Source organism: Venturia canescens, chromosome 3, assembly GCF_019457755.1.
Source record: "Venturia canescens isolate UGA chromosome 3, ASM1945775v1, whole genome shotgun sequence".
In the NCBI taxonomy this organism is placed as follows: domain Eukaryota; kingdom Metazoa; phylum Arthropoda; class Insecta; order Hymenoptera; family Ichneumonidae; genus Venturia; species Venturia canescens.
Window position 1 is genome coordinate 16,435,340 of NC_057423.1, and position 15,970 is coordinate 16,451,309.

The following is a 15,970-nucleotide window of genomic DNA, read 5'->3' on the forward strand; positions in this document are numbered from 1 at the left end:
ACGGAACATTATTAAATAACATTGTAATCCGCCAAAGCCAGATCGTATATAAAAATTTATATATCAGACGACGAGTACGCTGAACGTCTCAAATTACCGGGCGTAAGCACTATTTCGCGTTCGCTCAATTCATTTTTCGACGATAAACTCGACTACAATCGCGAAAGAAAAAACGAAATCACCTCGCAAAGTAGAAGGCGACGAAGTAGCGCCCAATCTTTAAATCGATCTCCGACATCGGAAGACGATTATTTAGACGTGGAAAATACGCCGGAAAATTCGGTAATAGAAACCACAAATCCCTTAGTATCAACAATGGTTGAAACGGTAAATTTAGACACAACGGGAGATAATCAGAATTCCGGAAATCCCGGAAATAGTCGAAATAATAATCCCGGAAATCCTGGAAATAATGGCGAAAATAATAGAGGAAATAATTCTCAAAATTCCTCTCCAAATCACTCGCGAACTAACAGACTTCGAGGCTCAATGTCTCTTAAAGAAGCGCGTAGTTTAATTCCTCGATTCGACGGTTCAAAACCGGAAGAAGCGCGAGAACTCGTAGACTCTTTTGCCCATGTCAATAAACATATTTTAGAAGAGGACCAAGAGATTCTCCTAGAATCAGTGTTAACTACTAAATTAACTGGTAAAGCTCGAGCAGAAGTACGATATAAAAATATTCCAGATTTTGAAACGTTTAAATCCGTTATGTTAGAAATATTCTGCGGTACGAGAACCGTAGGAGCCCTCCAAACAGAGCTGTATTCTTGTCGACAGAAATTTAACGAATCAGTAAAAGAATTCGGAAGAAGAATAGAAGACACAATGATGGAATTAATTGATGCAAGCATAAAAAAGCACTCGACAATGATCGAACAAATGGCGGTAGAAAAACACATACGTGAAGTAGCCCTTTCGAGTTTCGCTCAAGGTCTCAAACGCGAATATCAAACAATTATTAAAGCTAGGGCATATCCAACCCTCAACGAAGCTATCACAGCCGCTATCGACGAAGAAAAGATACAACAGGGAACTCGTAGAGAACCTGGAAATACGACTATTTGCAGTAAGTGTAATAAGAAGGGTCACATTGCGCGCGACTGTAGAAGCTCAGGGAATAAAAACGGTGATAACGGTAATAATGGTAACTACAATCAGTCTAACCAAAATAAAAGCATAAATTCAGTCTTCTGCAATTATTGCAAAAAACCAGGTCATGTCTATGATGACTGCTGGAACAGGAAAAATAAAAATGGCGATCAAAGAGGAAATAATCGGAGTAACCAAAATAGAAATCAAGGAAACAGAAGAAATAATAATAATCAAAATAATCGCGGAAATCAAGGAAGCAGGGGTAAAAACAGAGGTTATCAAAATAATAGACCAAATAACGGTCCAAATAATAATCCAAATAATCAAAATAAAAATCAGTCTCAAAATCAGTCAGGTAACGCGGAAGAAAAGAAAACGATAGGGTCGCTGAACCTCAGTCTCCTTGCACGTACGGCCGAACGAAAGAACGCGCACGTCAGCTGTTTGGAGGCCGAGCGAGCCACAGGCTCACCCACACCTCAGGCAAACCAAACGCGAATAAAACTCGAAATAAATTCTTTCGGTTCCTGGGGAATGGCTAGCGATTTTTATATCACGTCACCGCACGCAATAAATTCAGCTCTCCTTTTGAAAGCTGATACGGGAGCCCAATGCAGCATAATTAAAAGGGGCGCCCTAAAAGAAGATACCGAAATAATCGACGAAACCGTCGAACTGACTGGCGTCGGAGGACAAGCCTTCAACGCCCTGTGTAAAGTCATACTCGAGATCGAAACGCCCGCCGTCAACATTCTTCACGGATTTTTCGTCGTCGACAACGACGTTCCAATCAAAACAGACGGAATCCTGGGACTCGATTTCATGAAAAAACACAAGGTCGACATATTGGGTGGCCGTATAATCAAAATATATGGTCACGTCGAGCCTTTGGTGAACGGTTCGGAGAAATTAAAATTACCCCCCCGTTCCGAGAGTATTCACTACGTGAAAGCAAAAAAACTGGCAATCGGATGCGTAGCAGCCAGAGAAATTGAAAAAGGAATAAAAATAGGACAAGGGACGGTTCACGAAAAAAGTATGATTTTCCCCATCTCTTTTCTAAACACGTTAGACCAGGAAGTCTCGATCGAAAGACCGACGGTCGAAATCGAAGAAATAGGAAGCGTCCAGGAACAAAATCAAACGAAAACAGGCGAAACGGCGAGCGGTCCAGCCAAGGAAGAAATCTACGTCACCAACGCCGAAGAAAAAGGTAACAGAGTAAGTCGAATAATGATGCAAATTGGTGAACATTCGCACCTCAACAAAGAGGAAGAAAAATTTCTACAAGAATTTTGCCAGGAATTCGGAGATGTATTCCACCTGGAAGGAGAATCTTTAGGAAATACGAGCTTAGTAGAACATCGCATCTACACGAAAAAGGACACCGTGCCAGTCAATATTCGACCGTACCGACTGCCCGAGAATCACAAACAAGAAGTGATGACTCAGACGCAGGAAATGCTTAAAGCCGGAATAATTAGGCCAAGCAGAAGTCCGTGGAACGCGCCATTACTGGTCGTTCCTAAAAAAGCAAACGCTCAAGGTAACGTCAAGAAGAGAGTCGTAGTTGACTTCAGAAAATTGAACGAGGTCACCGAGGGAGATTCTTACCCTCTGCCCAATATCACAGAGATCTTGGATCAATTGGGAAAAGCAAAGTACTTCACCACACTTGATCTTGCCTCTGGATTTCATCAAATTCCGATGGCGGAAGAAGACAAACAAAAAACTGCCTTTTCAACTCCGTTGGGCCACTACGAATAGAATCGAATGCCTTTCGGATTAAAAAACGCACCACCGACTTTCCAAAGATTGATGGATGCTGTTTTAGCAGGTCTTCAAGGTCTCAAATGTTACGTTTACCTGGACGATATCGTAATACACGGATCAAGTTTCAAGGAACACAACGAACGACTACGAGATGTCTTCAAACGGTTGAGAGAAGCTCAATTAAAAGTGCAACCGAAGAAATGCCAATTTCTGAGAAAAGAAACGCAATATTTGGGTCACATCATCACAGAAGTGGGAGTGAAACCCGATCCGGAGAAAATCAAGGCTGTAAAAAATTTTCCCTCTCCAAAAAATGTTAAAGAAGTCCAATCATTCCTGGGACTCGCAGGATACTACAGGAAATTCATTCAAGATTTTTCAAAACTCGCAAAACCATTAACAGAGCTGATAAAAAAGGACAGAAAATTCGAGTGGAACGAGCATACGCAGGCAGCGTTCGAGACGTTAAAAGAAACACTCAGCACCGCACCAATACTTCAATATCCCGACTTCACGAAGCCGTTCGTCGTCACCACCGACGCATCGGACAAGGCAATCGGAGCTATCTTATCACAGGGAAAAGTAGGGGAAGATCTACCAATTTGTTATGCGAGCAGAACGCTAAACAAAGCGGAAAGAAACTACTCAGCAACGGAAAAGGAAATGCTGGCAATAGTTTGGGCTGTACATCAGTTTCGCCCGTACATTTATGGAACGAAATTCACTATCGTTACCGATCATCAACCCCTCACCTGGTTATTCAACGTAAAAGATCCAGGCTCCAGACTAATGCGGTGGAGAATAAAATTAGAAGAATACACATACAAAATTGAATATAAAGAAGGCAAAAAGAACACTAATGCTGACGCACTGAGCCGCATATACGCAATCACGCGCAGTCAAAACAAAAACACAGATCAGCTGCAAAAAGAAGGAAGAGGAAGGCCGCGAAAAATCAGAGCCGACGCGACTCCATCTTCTTCAACAACACCAGCCTCCTCGGACAATCGGTCCAGCCCTAATCATAATGGCCGACTTGATAATCAGCCGAGTGTGGCTGAAGATAAAAATGAGACGCATATAGTGGACAGCGACGAAGGAGATAGCGAGAGTGAAACCGAACACCTCGACTCCGACGCGACGGACCTGTCAGAGAAAGACAGAAAAACAATACTACGAGAGTATCACGACACGCCTCTCGGAGGACACCCCGGAGTAAAAAGAATGACTCAACGAATTCAAGAAAAGTATCGTTGGCCGGGAATGAAAAAGGAAATAAAAGAATACGTAGCGAAATGCGACAAATGTCAAAAGAATAAAGTAACGAATCTAAATCGAGCACCGATGATTATCACCGACACTCCAGAAAGAGCATTTGAAAAATGCGCGGTCGATATAGTAGGACCTCTACCCGAAACCGACCGGAGAAATAAATATATTCTAACAGCACAATGTTTATTAACAAAATTTTCCGAAGCAATTCCATTAGAAAATCAGGAGGCACAAGAAGTAGCAAGGGCATTGACCACTCGGATCATTTGCCAACATGGACCTCCTCAAACCATTCTTTCCGATCAGGGAACGAATTTTCTGAGCGACGTTTTTAAGGAAACGTGCAAATTATTACGCATCAAGAAAATTCAAACAACCGCATATCATCCGCAATCAAACGGAGCATTGGAAAGATCCCATCGCACTCTGGCAGAATATCTAAAACATTTCGTTCAAGAGGATCAAAGGGATTGGGATTTATGGCTACCATACGCCATGTATACGTACAATACAACACCTCACTCATCTACAGGATTCACCCCGTATGAATTGAGGTATGGTCAAAAACCTGTTTTACCGACTGCACTCAAAGAGCCGCCGAGAACCACATACTCGTACGACGACTATGCAGCCGAACTTCGAGAACGACTCCGGGCGACTTGGCAAGTCGCGAGAGAAAAGATAATGGAAAAAAAGAAGATAGCGGAAAAACAATGGGAAACAACAAAAAACACCGAATACCGCGTTGGCGATAAAGTACTGCTGCTCGACCCAACAGTTCGTCGAGGCAGATCAGCAAAATTAACACCAAAATGGACAGGACCATTTGAAATAAAAAGTAAGGATTCATCAGTGAACTACAGTATCGGCAGGGGACGCAAAACTGTTCGAGTCCACGTGGAGCGAATCAAGCCCTACGTTACCCACTAGCCGACCCACTAGCCGACGTTACCTACTAGCCGTGGTAAGCCTCGCCGGTATTACAGCACACGCGAAACATAAAATACAAAATCTTTTTCTCGCAAAATATATAGCACATAAACACAAAAAAAAAAAAAAATTATATATAAAATAAAAATATATAAGATAAGAATAAAATAATATGAAGAGAACATATACATAAAAGGAAATAAAGGGACCAACACATCCGAAGTACAAAACAAACGGGTCGATTTATTTCACAGAAATATATAAAACAAAACACATCTTTATACAATCTAATCCGCATCGTATGCGGAGGCGACGCCTAAAGGGTGGGACCAAGCCGGATGATCCCAGTCGTTTTCCGGGTGGAGCTGGCCCCATCTCCCCTCGAACATCCATCGAATAAACCCGATGTCGAACCCCTCGGTACCCCGCGGCCGACCAAATTCGTCATTGGGCTCAGCCCGACAATACCGACGGTACTCGGCAAAATCCTCAATAAATTCCTGCAACAAAAAAGAGAGAGGGGATTAAATAAAATAAGAAATAAGAATAATACAAATAAAAATAAATAAAACAAACGAAAATAACTTACAATAAATTCCTCACGGAAAACATGCGCCGCAAACTCTAGCGTGGTGCCACGACGCCGTTTCGGCAAAGGGGGCCCGTACAAAACGCGCTGAAAAGTTAAAAAGGAAAAATATATATTCATGAAAACAAATTCATTGTATAGATCCACCCATTATATATATATCTATACACAATCCACTTTAATCTAGACTCACCGACACTTCCTTACGGCGGGTCTCCGCTACGATAAAAAACATTGCCTCTCTTAAATTAATGTGGACAATATTCACCATTATAATATTTTACTCGCAAACGAAACACACTCAAAGACGATAGTATACTAAGTGAATACGAGAAACATTCGCGGTAAAATGAAAACTCAAAACGCAGATTCAGCGAATTGACAAGTAGTCAGAAAAGAAATAAAAAATAAGGTCAAAATCCTTTCAAAACAGTAACCACCCGACGCACTTACCGACATCGAGATAAGTCGATTTCTACCGTACCGACCGACTAGCGACTAACTCAAACAACCCATTACAGGTGTGCGAGCGCAATAGCAGTCGTAGGAGGGATCGAGTCATCGGTAATCAATGAATATCGAATCAACAATTTTCAAACATCGCCAGGAATATACTTCGAGGAAATAGGATCATTATATTTGGTAAAAGGAACATGGAAATTAGTAATCCACATGGATCTACACTATATGGAAAGAAAAGCAGACGTTTTATTCAAAACACTAGAAACCCTGGAAAAATTATGCAACAAAACGACTGACGATTCACTATGTTCCACCGTAGACAGCACATTAAAACCGTTATTGAAGAAAGTCAGTTCCTCAATAACAGCGATATACAACTTCGTAGGCACAGGAGAAAGTAGAAACAAAAGAGGATTAATTAACGGTCTAGGAACAGTAATCAAAGCAATAACTGGGAATCTCGACCAAGATGACGCAGAAAAAATAGACAAAAACATTGACGACATAATAACAAGACAAAAAACTGACGAAGATATGTTAAAGGAAAATGTACAAATTCTACAATCTACACTAAAACTCTACAACGAATCTACTTCCGAAATAATAGACAAAATGGACAATTTAATGCATATGATAGAAAGAATTAAAAACACGGTAGAAGGTCAATTTTCAACAATAAAAAGGAAACAAATGATAGACGAAAACATAAACATATTTACAACGACAGTCGAAGCTTTTACAAGCGACGTAAATCAACTAGCAAACTTTTTAACAGAAATTTACAAAGGAACAATAAACCCTACGGTAATTTCACCCAAGCAGTTGGCTGACTATCTAATAGAAGCAACTCCCTACATTCCTAAAGGATTAAACTTTCCAACGAACGTCAAGAGTAGCGAAATGACTAACTTACTGAAAACAGCAGAAATTACTAGCTACACAGCAAAACTACGATTTGTTCTAATCATAAAATTCCCTTTAATCGAAAATTCAATTTTGAAAGTCAACAAAGTCTACCCACTACCTACGAAAATCAATGAAAATCAATTCCAATTCATAGAAACTACATCTAAAATAATAATGGTTGACAACTACAAAAGAATGTACATAACAATGTCCGAAGAAGATTTAAACAAAGCCAGAAAAGTCGACAATATCTATTATTACAAACCTAAACAGTCACTACAAACAATAAACGGCAATACGCCATGCGAAATAGCGATTTATTTAGGAAATAATCCCGAAAAACTATTATGTAATCAACGAATTGTGAAACTCGAGAAAACATTAATAATCGCACTGGAAAAAGAAGGTAGATGGCTATTCGTAGCCCCAAAACCCGAAAGCGTAAGAATAGATTGTAAAAATAAATCTACGACACACGAAATAATCCACAATACAGGATTACTGGCTTTGGACGGAGAATGTTCCGCCACATCAATAAATTTTCAATTGTTATCTTTAAACGAACTACGACAACACGAATTTATAACATTTATACCACTATATAATCTAACAAATGCGATTGGAATGGTAAACGCTAATCACCCAATTTTCAATTACAGCGTACCATCAAAAATAATTACTAATCCACTGGAAACGAATAAACTAGGCGAGCGAATTGAAATTCTTCAGCAAAAACTAAAAGAAGAACCGAATATTTGGGCACATCCTTATCACATAATTGGAAATTACTCTCTAAGTGCCATTAGCATGACTCTGATCATCATAATAATTATCATTTTAACAATTTTTAAAGCTAAACATTGTCAAAGAGTTCGATTAATATAACAAACTAATGATATTGAACTAGCCCCGACTTTCGTGGCAAGACCAAAAATCATAGAAGAACTTGCATCTAGATCTACTGATGATAAAATTTACATAACTAAGGCACGCCCAAAAAACAAAAGTAATGCCACACAAAACGCTTCATTATAACCTAAACATAATCCTACTAAAAGGGGAAAAGGAATTAAAAAAGGGAAAGCATATTCAAGTTTCACACAGATTTAATTATTTTATTCCGTGCGAAAGAGTAGCCGAAATGAATTTCGTCTCCCGAAGGGGGGAGGGATGTTGTGCCCGTACATCGCACTCCTAAAATAAAGAGTATATAAATTAAGCACTCTCAGCGCAAACGCAGGAATGTTGAAATATCGATGCCTCGATGTCGACACCGAAACTTCGAGAAAGAATATCACGCCATATTGTCGCGAGAGGGGGAAAAACCCCCAAGTCTATAAATTTACCAACTAACCAAAATTCGACAGTCTTTGACGAGAATTGTAACGATCGGTCTCGAGGCAATAAAACCTCGAATTTGTAACTTCTTAAATAAACTTATTGTTAACTTGTTGTAAAAGTATCGAGTTGGAGTTCAGCTCTTTTGGCCTAAATCCCTTAAATACTCGTCCTTGATAACTCGTCCCTTCGCGACGGTCTTCGCGGACACAACAATTAGTTCGCACAAAAATTTCTTATACAATTCAGTCTTTTGTTGTTGAAGAGAAATGATTTATTCAATGAAATTAATGAAAATAGAGTCTTCTTGTGATCTTCGTGGCACGGGTCGATAAGCGAGTCCGTACGCTGGCGCCTCTCTCTGAGTGATACGCGTATCGCTAATTGCCGTGTCGGTACGGGCGCATGCTTTGTTGTCGAGCGGTATCGTTCGTCTCAGTATATTTGAACATCCAGCTACAGCTTGTAGTCTCGGCACGAATCTTAAACAAGCTGCAGAAGTATTGAGATCCGAATACATCAAAAGGGAAATGGAGCACGAACCAAAAAGAGTGGATGATTTTTTGAAACTAATGGTTGAAGATTATGGTGTGAGCATAAACAAAGTTGTAATGGAAACTTAGAGTCAAAATAATCGGCGCAAAAAAACAATTCTCCCCATCAAAGAAGATATAAAAAAATTGAATTTATATTTGAATGCTGAGCGCTCGGCACGATTTGATGCACTACAAAAACAATATTCGTTCGAAGGTTGGAAACAGTTGGCCGAGGTTTCGCTGCTGTCGGCGCAGATATTCAATCGTCGTCAACCTGGTGAGATGGAGCGTATTTATTTGGATGATTTCGAAAGTTATCAAGGCATCGAGATTTCAAGTAAACAGTCATATAACGCTCTAACAGAAGAGGGAAAAAAGTTAGCCAGAAATTTTGTCCGATTCGAAATCCGAGGCAAGAAAGCTCGAGGAGTTCCCGTTTTACTGTACCCACACTTGCTGAAATGTTTGAAACTACTCATTCAGCATAGAAAAACAGCAGGAGTACCAGAATCAAACAAATATGTATTCGGGTTACCATCCCGCGACAAAGATCGCTCTAGATACTTGAGAGCTTGCGATTTGATGCGGAAGTACTCGGCGGCGTGTGGCGCGACAGTTCCGGAATCCCTTCGCGGAACGAAACTCCGTAAACAAATTGCCACGTGGTGCATCGGCCTCAATATGAGTGGAGGTCAAGTAACTGACCTCGCAAATTTTATGGGGCACCATGAAAATGTCCACAATCAAATATACCGTCAACCGGTTTTGGAAACGGATATCGTCAAAATTTCAAAAATTTTGTTAGCGGTTCAGGGATTGGACGGTAATGATGTCGAAGAGTCTAATAATGACAGTAGCGAAGGGGAACAAACAATAGAACATTCGCTAAACGATCCTGGAACAAGCTTCAATTCTTCTCAAAGGACTTTTTCGAAAACTTCGGGACCAAGGCGGTGATCCAATTTGGAACGCAATACAGTATTGTCTGCCTTTCAACATCGTCTCGATATCGGCCAATTGCCATCCGGTACTGAAATGCAGGATTTCATCAACAAAAACGATTGCTTAAAGGGAAGAACGGTCCCACAACTGCGTACATGGTTGCACACGCAAAAAAATAAAAAGTAAAAAAGCAGTTTTAAGATGACTTTAAGATAACGAAAGATAGCTTGTTCATATGTTTTATTCAAAATAAAATAATATAAAAATATGTGTATAAATGAATTTATTTAATTGAAATATCACCCTTGCATGAGCGGTTGACTTTGTGTTTTAATTTTTTTTTGTGCAGAGGAAAAAAGAACACGGAGTGCAAGATAAAGTCTTTGTCGCCGAAAAAAAACTTTAAAAATTAAAAAAAACATCCGTTTATTTTCCATCGAGCTTTGCATTTAGACGAACCGAAATAATACGTTATTAATCATTTATTACGAGTCACGGCCTATTTAACTTGGAGAAAAACTTGGGATATAATATGCGTTCACGGATTTATACAAGACCACATAGCAATCGATAAATGTAAATGTATATGTGTTGTGACGTGACATTTCTGCCCCGCCACTCGTACGGACGTTGTCGACCAGCGGACCGGGTTTACGGCCCTTTTGACGCCCCTCGACTCGTCGGGCGATGTTCGGAGTGAGACTCAGCACCACATAGCTCTTAAGTTTAGCTTAGAATGCGCCTATATTACCGACCGAGCGATACTTACCTTCTGTGACTACCTTTTACCTCCGAGTGCAGGGTAGAGAGAGAATTTTAGTTTGCCTATTTTAAGCGTTAATGATGTTTCGTTTTGACAGTGGAGTTCAATATTGGAGCGAGTTGGTGTTGTCGTCACCACCGGGGCCTCGCGACAAATACTAGTCGGCTTGCTTCCCGGCTGTTCGGAACGATCTCGCTCGCAAGAACCATTCCTCCCACACCGTCTACGAGCACCGAAAAACAATCTCGACCTGCGGGCGGTTGAAAGAACACGCTGGCATTGGCCATTTTATGAACGCCGCCCGTGTATTTCCCGCCGTAGCAAGCCCGAGTTGCACCGCCCGCACTACCGTAGATTCGGGTGTCAAAGTCCGCGGGAACCGGCGCCTCGTCAGGTGGGATCTGGGGGAGTTTTGCGGAGGTGAGGTGCTGTTTTACCTGGTGGTTATTTTGTGGGCCCACCACGCATCCTAGACGTCAGGAATCGTGAGGGAGGCCTCCCCTCAGCCTTCCGGAGCTGCCCGCCGGATCCCCAAGAGGAAAGACACCCGGATCACGGTCATCTTGTAGTGAGGGGTGTTTCAAGTGAGCGGAAGAGGTGAGAGCAGTGGAAGAGTAGGTATTCTATCCGATCTTGCAATAGGCGTAGCAGCAATTATGGCTCTGACGCCCTCCTCGTTTGAAAATCCCGCGCGAAAGCGCGAACCCAGAGTTCGCGCTCGGGTTCGCGCCGAGCGCGTGAGCGCTGCAGTGCATGGGCCTCGTGGTGGGAACAACGCCGAATCGCGAGGACCGCTCGCACGCACCATTAGTTTTTCTCCGAGCACCGTTACGGGGAGTCTACAATCGAGCCCTCCCGAAGTCGAGTTCTTGGTCCTGGTGCGGCGAGCGTGTTCCTCGGTAAGTCCACTTCTCTTTCTCCATCGAGTTCTTTAGTCAGATCGAGTCATTTTGAGTTTCGGAATACAGTCCCGGTTTTTTGTAGAGTTTTCTTTTTGGCCGTTGTAGTCTGGCACGGGGCCAGAGTATCGAGCGAGATTGTGGCCGATACTTCCTGCGCCTATTCTTTCGTACGGCAGTTTTGCGTGGCTCGACTTGACTACCGAACTCACCTTTCATTTGGTCTTCGCGTTAATTGATTAAGTTATTTTCCGCTCAAATATTTCGAAAATCTCGAGTTCAAGTCTGATGTAATGTGGTATTAAGCGCTGGAACCTTCCACGCAGTAACGTTGTTCTCTCTCTCTCTCTCCCTGCACGCGCTGAGGCTCTCGCCGGCCTGTTCGTTCGCGCCTTTGTTTTCGTTCCGTCTCTTTTGCTCGCGTGGTCGCGCGTCGTTTATACGGCAGTATCTTTTGCATTGAATATTTCTCGATTCTTTCTTTTGCCTGAGCCTTCACGCTACGATGCCTACTGCGTGTCGTACTTTAGTCACTTTCCGATACCTTTTTGCGAGCGGCGTTACGCCCTAAATTTCAATCCGTCCTCCTACTATCTCGATGTTAATTTTTCTATTATTTTATTCTCTAACCCCCGGTCGAGCGGGTGCCGCTACCTTTTGCCTTGCATTACCTGCGACACCGTTCGTTCTGACGTGGGTTATCTTTTGCCTATTACCTCCAGCCCCGCTTGTCGGGTCGCTGGCTACCTGTTACCTGCCATGTCAGAGCATCGGCTGTCGTCTATCTACGGCACCTGTGAGATCGCGGGGCGAATCGCTAATCGTTCTCACCCGGCGGATTCGCGCCCGCCGTACGCGAATTTCCCTCGTCGCGGCGCAAGACATAACCGTTGTACGCTCGGACTCGTTAGCGAATTACTTTCCCCCCGGTTTTGTTTTATATCGCATCCACTCTCTTTCTAATATATCTCTCGCTGTATTCTGGTTTATTCATCGAGCTTTCGAATAAATTGTGAAACTTTTTCTGAATTATTTGTTTTGTGTCGGCTAAATTTTTTTGTTGCGTTATGAATTGTTACTCTTCCCCAAGGATCCCCCCCTCTACCTTTTGTACCTTAGCTGAGCTGAGTAGCCGGACCGTCCTCGGTCACTTGTTTCCCTCGTGCTCTCTACACTCTAATTTTGCATGACGTTACCATCGCGAGATCCGACGAAATTCAAGTCGATTCATTCGGCGGTACTTTGTACCTGGCGCCCAGTCCGTTCTCGCAGCCGGAGAGTAGCGCGAGGCGAGGTGAGTGAGCCGGGAAGGGACGAATCGTACCTCCCCGGGAAAAATTCGTTACAGTGTCCTTAAAGGCCACATTATATAATAGTCCCCACAATACATATTAGACTAGTATTTCGAAAATATCTCCATAAATTGCAGTTTAATCCCAACTATATTATGTTTGTTTTGTATATAATAGATTTTTACAGCGTTTGAAGCTGAAAGTGACATAAGTCCTCGAAACATACTTTTCATAAATATATATATATATATATTTCTAAGATGGTGTGTGTATATATTTCCATAGTTTTCTTCAGAAACAGCATGTAGCTCAGGGGTCTAGTCTTAGAATCTATACACGAAATTTTTTACCATGTGTGGTTCATGAGTCATCATAAGAAAAACAATGAGAAATTTTTTTCAGTAATACCACCATAAAGCTCTTACAAGAAATTCAATTCACTTTAATTAGATATGTTATACTATATATATATGTTTAAGGTAATTAAAAAAGAAAGAACTTTTTTCTTCAAAGTGCCTTCAGTGGAAATCGTATACTTTCCCATTATTTTGCTCGTCAAATTATGTCATTTGATCATGGTCTATTTAGAGAATTCCTATCTATCGCTGCCAAAAAAACGTTCTACTAATTCACGAGTCGGCCTTCAAGAGATTAACAAATATGGAAAATGTTAATTTATCGCTGAAAAAATTTTTCTACTTATTCACATGAAATTTGGCACTGCAAAAAGTAATACTTCATATAATGGGTTCAGTATGTGAGATCACTGAATCTCTTGGATAGAGGTACCACGAAAATTTCCAGTTATTAGAACATTTTTGTAACAGTGAAACCCAAATTATTCTTCACTCAAGGAAAGAAATGAAGTTTTTGTGGGTAAAATGAAAATTACTTCCATAGTGAAAGAGAAAGATGTAATTTAGTATATATCGCAGCCATTTCACTGGCAGCCCTCATGAGATTCACAATTATGGAAAATGTTAATTTATCGCTGAAAGTATTTTTCTGCTTGTTCACATGAAATTTGGCACCGCAAAAAGTAATACTTCATATCACGGGTTCAGTATGTGAGGTCACTGAATCTCTTGGATAGAGGATCACGAAAATTTCCAGTCATTAGAACATTTTTGTAACAGCGAAACCAAAATTATTCTTCACTCAAAGAAAGAAATGAAGTTTTTATGGGTAAAATGAAAATGACTTCCATAGTGAAAGAGAAAGATGTAATTTAGTATATATCGCAGCCATTTCACTGTCGGCCCTCATGAAATTCACAAATATGGAAAATGTTAATTTATCGCTGAAAGTATTTTTCTACATGTTCACATAATATTTGGCACTGTGAAAAGCAATACTTCATATAATGGTAGAATGATAGAGGTACCACGAGAATTTCTAGCAATTAGAACATCTTTGCAATAGCGAACCAAAATTATTCCTCGGTCAAGCAAGGAAATGAAGTTGTTATGAATAAAATAAAAAAATTTTCCACAACAAAAGAAAAAGATGTAATTTAGTATACATCGCAGCCATTTCACTGTCGGCCCTCATGAGATTCACAATTATGGAAAATGTTAATTTATAGCTGAAAGTATTTTTCTACTTGTTCACATGAAATTTGGCACTGCTAAAAGTAATACTTCATATCATGGGTTCAGTATGTGAGATCGCTGATTCTCTTCGACGCAGAGTTACGCAGGCGAAAGCGTGTAGAAATCGTTTCCAACGGTTACAAGCATTAAACGTTTCGAAACAATACGTTTTTTTTTTACAGGTCATAACTTAAGAGAAAAAAAAATTCTGCTGTTTTTATTATTACACACGAACCACTCATGCTAAGAATTTTTGATCTGTATTTTTATACTCAATGCTTTTAGCTACAATTTGACTTTTTTTTTTATTTCCATAACTTTTTCCTGGGTTGAAAGCTTGTTAAAAATTAACTTTAAATTAATTGAATCATTTTTTGATTTTGTTGTTTCTGATCTTGCGATAAGAGAAAAATATTACTTTTTTACAAGCTAAATTATTTTTACCGTTGATATCTGAAAATCGTTATATGCTATACTTTTTGATATTTTTTCATAGTTATTTGAGATGCAATACGAAGTTCTGCTTTGCAACCGCCAAAAAATTTCGCGACGGAGATATTATTCCACTACGAAACCATTCTGATATTTGCTTTCCCGATCCCAATGCTCAGCTTAAGGTTGATTTCAAGGACGCCTTGAAAGCAGGGTTGCAAATAATGCATTATTTTTTCAAATGCATTAGTGTATTCATTAAACCATTAAATGCAATGATTAATGGAAATAATTTTCATTAAATCATTACATTTAATGCTTTAATGAAAATAATTTCCATTTGATCATAAAATTTAACGATTCAATTGAAATAATCTCCGTTGAATCAATAAATTTAATGTTGCAACGGAAGCAATTGCCATTAACTCATTATGTTCAATGTTTTAATGCATACAATTTGCATTGAAACATTGGATTTAATGGTTCAATGGAAATAATTTCTAATAAATCAATAAATGCACTGTTTTAATGGGAATAATTTCGATTAAGTCTACAGATTCAATATTACAATGGAAAAAGTTTTCATAAAATGATTAAGTTTAATGATAGTGCTTTTGGTCTAGATCAAAATTACCTTTTCTGTCTTTTAATGTTTTTTCGGCTTACCGCTTCAGTGATATCGATTGATTTTCCAGAGTCCGCTATTTTGAATTTCCGAATTTGAACTTTGGATTCAGATTCAACAATTTTAGAATAAAATTGAATTCGGGATTGTATCTTTTCAATTCTGCGGAATTTAACAATTAATTTAAGCCTAATTACACTAATAACAAACACCACGATGATTTTATAAATTAGCAAAACAAAAAGAATACATTTTTCGACGTTTGGTATAAATTTCCTCAAGTGCTGTCGTTCAGCGAGCAGTCCCCGCGGCTCACTCGGGCCTTTGTACAACAATCTAAGATGGCCGCGGCCTGTCAACAACGATGCGCTCAGTCGGTCGTTGTACGCGATCGTATTCTTGTCGAGTCGGGCATCGGGCGTTTCGAGGTTATGTACGGTTCGTGAAGTGTATCGTCGCACTATATTTTATTCGATTGTTCCATCTTCTTTTTTTTCTAATTGATATTTGACATGCCCGTGCCC

The 15,970-nt window shown here is 40.2% G+C and overlaps 1 protein-coding gene across 1 annotated transcript in view; it reads right to left on the reverse strand.

The window, feature by feature from the left end:
- LOC122408304 (transposon Tf2-1 polyprotein) overlaps positions 1-15,970 on the reverse strand; it is a 240,796-nt gene that overhangs the window by 164,113 nt on the left and 60,713 nt on the right. The window lies entirely within an intron of this gene.